We start from the raw sequence: 3,255 nt of genomic DNA, 5'->3' as shown, positions 1-3,255 counted from the left end.
TTCACGGCCGCGCGGGTGCTGGCGATCGCCGCGCCACCACCGCTGTATCAAGCCGTCCGGCGAAGCACAAGGCGGTCCGGCTGAGTTTGGTTTGTCGTTGTTGTGGTGGTGTCTTGTGCTGTCCGTTTTTGCGAACGTCTGCGCGGCGCAGCGCCCTGCCTCAGTGTTGCGAAGTTGCGACAATGACAGGATGCTGCGCTCCCCACTGCACGAACCGAGAAGAGCACGGAAAGGCCTTCTTCTCGATTCCATGTGGCAAGTCTGTCTCCGTCGTGCGTCGCCGCCTCAAGTGGCTGCTGCGCATGAAACGTCAGAAGCCGGCAGGAAGAGGAGCAAGAATATGCGAGGTAATGCATTTCTGGGTCTTTAATGCCTTGACTGTGCGCTCAGAATGAGCGGGCGTCTCATTTTTAGGAAAAAGAGGCTTAGTGCGCGTGGTGCGTCTTGTTACGCTGCGGACCGACGTTCTAGGTCGCCGCTCCATGTTTTTACCCTCCACCACCTGTTATCGAATTAAGTTTGCGACAACAATGGGGTCGGGAACTGCCAAGGTCGACGGAAGCGTTGCATTAACGGTGTGTAGTTTTACGTGCAGATGCTGCCTTTGCTTACGCCGCCCGTCCTCGACAGTCAGACGACAGTTTCGGTCCTACAAGTAGCATACTAGGTGCGAACGTTGCATTAACGCTCACGAGACGAATGGGCTACTGTGGCAAAAGCAATAAAAAAAAGTGTGCTGTTGCGAACCGACCAATTAAGTTGCCAAAAATTCAACGCATTCGTAAGGCCCGTCATCTGAGCACTTAAGAACACACGAACGAGTTTTGAAACCGGTTTATCTCTACGGACCGAAGTTCAGTCCGACTCGAGCTCACATTCGAAGAGCGAAGTTGGCACTGACTTTCTGTGAGGCATTAGAAAAACGGCGGATGTTGCGTAATGAACTTTTGCACGAAACATTACAGCGGACTCTTAACAGAAACGAGCACACAACATATAATTTCACACTCTGCTCGGGTAGCACGACCAAATCGAAAATGTGTGTTTGTAATGTGCGCTCTCTAACTAGATAACATACACATTTAGAGAGTAGGAGCAGGGAAGTGGTGCAAGGAAATAGCTTGCATTAGTCATATCCTGCATTTCATACCACTCCATCTTGTCTGTGGTCGAAATTTTCGGAGCCCACCCCACCACTACGGCATCCCTCATAATCATAACGTGGGTTTTGAAATGTTAAACCTCAACAATTATTTTATTACTGTCTGAACTAGCTGCTGCATTTGCATATACAGTAACCCTAGCATAAGCATCTCCATGCTCAGAATGGTTAATGAACTCTGTTTTTATACAGGATCACTTCAGCCAAGATCAGTTTGAGGAGGTCCTTGTAAAAGGGAAGAAACGGCTGAAGCCAGATGCCATCCCCAGCATCTTCAGCTGTGAGTGTTATAGAAATAGTGGTTCAAGTTTTTACTTTTCATTCCAGCTTATCCTTTCTGCCCATAGTAATCTACTTTGCTCATTGCATTGCAGTTTCTGCACCGTCAGAATCGCCATGCACGGCTGGTGACATACCAAGTGAAAGTTCCTCCAATACAGCAACAGGTTTACAAATCTCTTCTTGTGAGCACAGTCACGATTTTGTGATGGGATTGTTGACATTTTTTTTCAGAAGGAATCAAAATGGAAGTTCAGTTGGACACCTGCAATGCCTCCACTCCTTGCTGTGACATGAAATCGACACCCATCGGTAAGACAGTAGGCAGAATTTTGAGAAATGTCAGTTGATGTGTTGGGGCTTTATGTTGCATTAGCTTCTGCAGTTGGGGAAAACAACACATACAAACCGTTCACTTAATTCCCTCCAAAAGTGTATCCGAAACTTCCTTTTTTGTTTTCTTCAACAAGTATATTTTCCCTGCAGACGCCAAAAAACCAGAAGCGTGTGTTGCCTCAGAACCACAGCTCTCAGTCATGTCAGAAGGTGAGATGAAGTTGAGTTTACGTTTAGTCGTGGCGTTGTGGGCACGTGTTGAGTTATCATTGCTCATGAAAAGCTCGTGATGACAGCCACTGAAATGAACTAATTTGCAGAAATGAGACATACCAATTATGCATCATAAATATATCTAAACGTAAAGTTGACCACTTAAGGCCCCTTTTTTGCTACAAAAGCCAGCCAGATCTAAATCGGAGGCTCCCTCAGCATGTGCATGCCTGTGTACCTGTTCCTCTAATACAGGAACAGGTTTACAAATCTCTGCTTGTGAGCGCAGTCACGATTTTGTGATGGGATTGTTGACATTTTTTTCAGAAGGAATCAAAATGGAAGTTCAGTCGGACACCTACAATGCTTCCACTCCTTGCAGTGACATGAAATCGACACCCATCGGTAAGACAGTAGGCAGAATTTTGAGAAATGTCAGTTGATGTGTTGGGGCTTTATGTTGTATTAGCTTCTGCAGTTGGGGAAAACAACGCATTCAAACTGTTCGCTTAATTCCCTCCAAAAGTGTCTCCGAAACTTCCTTTTTTGTTTTCTTCAACAAGTATATTTTCCCTGCAGACGCCAAAAAACCAGAAGCGTGTGTTGCCTCAGAACCACAGCTCTCAGTCATGTGAGATGAAGCTGAGTTTACGTTTAGTCGTGGCGTTGTGGGCACGTGTTGAGTTATCATTGCTCATGAAAAGCTCGTGATGACAGCCACTGAAATGAACTAATTTGCAGAAATGAGACATACCAATTATGCATCATAAATATATCTAAAAATAAAGTTGACCACTTAAGGCCCCTTTTTTGCTACAAAAGCCAGCCAGATCTAAATCGGAGGCTCCCTCAGCATGTGCATGCAATATCACAGCAGTCGTCTTTACAAAGGTTGCTTGGCAACATATTACTGTTACCTTTTAGTTACTACTAGGTTTATCTGCAGAATTGTTTCAATGTGACAGTTCCTTTTAGATGGCCTTGCCAGGCACTTGCATAAAAACATGTTCGTGCTTTTATATTTTTACAGATTTAACAATGCCCGAATATTCAGGCACACCTACATTTCCTTTTAGCCTGCCTTCCATGCTTGCAGGTAAGATATTGAAGCAGAGAGGGTTGTTAAGCACTATTGCAAATTTGTTCATTGGTAGCTATGTTGTTGCTATTCTTGCATCAATTGTGGTTTGGTTATCAAGACAAAACACATCCAAAAGCCATCTTTCTACTAGTATTTAAGTTACTCATAACACGTACTGAAAGCA

At 44.8% G+C, this 3,255-nt stretch overlaps 1 long non-coding RNA gene across 1 annotated transcript; it reads left to right on the top strand.

The window, feature by feature from the left end:
• The first annotated feature begins 1,352 nt into the window (after positions 1–1,352).
• LOC119391512 (uncharacterized) lies at positions 1,353–2,395 on the top strand. Its single transcript, XR_007415845.1, has 3 exons — positions 1,353–1,442; positions 1,537–1,608; positions 2,318–2,395. It is a non-coding gene; the product is annotated as an uncharacterized LOC119391512 (long non-coding RNA).
• The last annotated feature ends 860 nt before the right edge of the window (positions 2,396–3,255 follow it).

The sequence above is a fragment of the Rhipicephalus sanguineus genome, chromosome 4 (assembly GCF_013339695.2).
Source record: "Rhipicephalus sanguineus isolate Rsan-2018 chromosome 4, BIME_Rsan_1.4, whole genome shotgun sequence".
Classification (NCBI taxonomy): Eukaryota; Metazoa; Arthropoda; class Arachnida; order Ixodida; family Ixodidae; genus Rhipicephalus; species Rhipicephalus sanguineus.
This window is presented reverse-complemented; position numbering and strand designations above follow the sequence as displayed.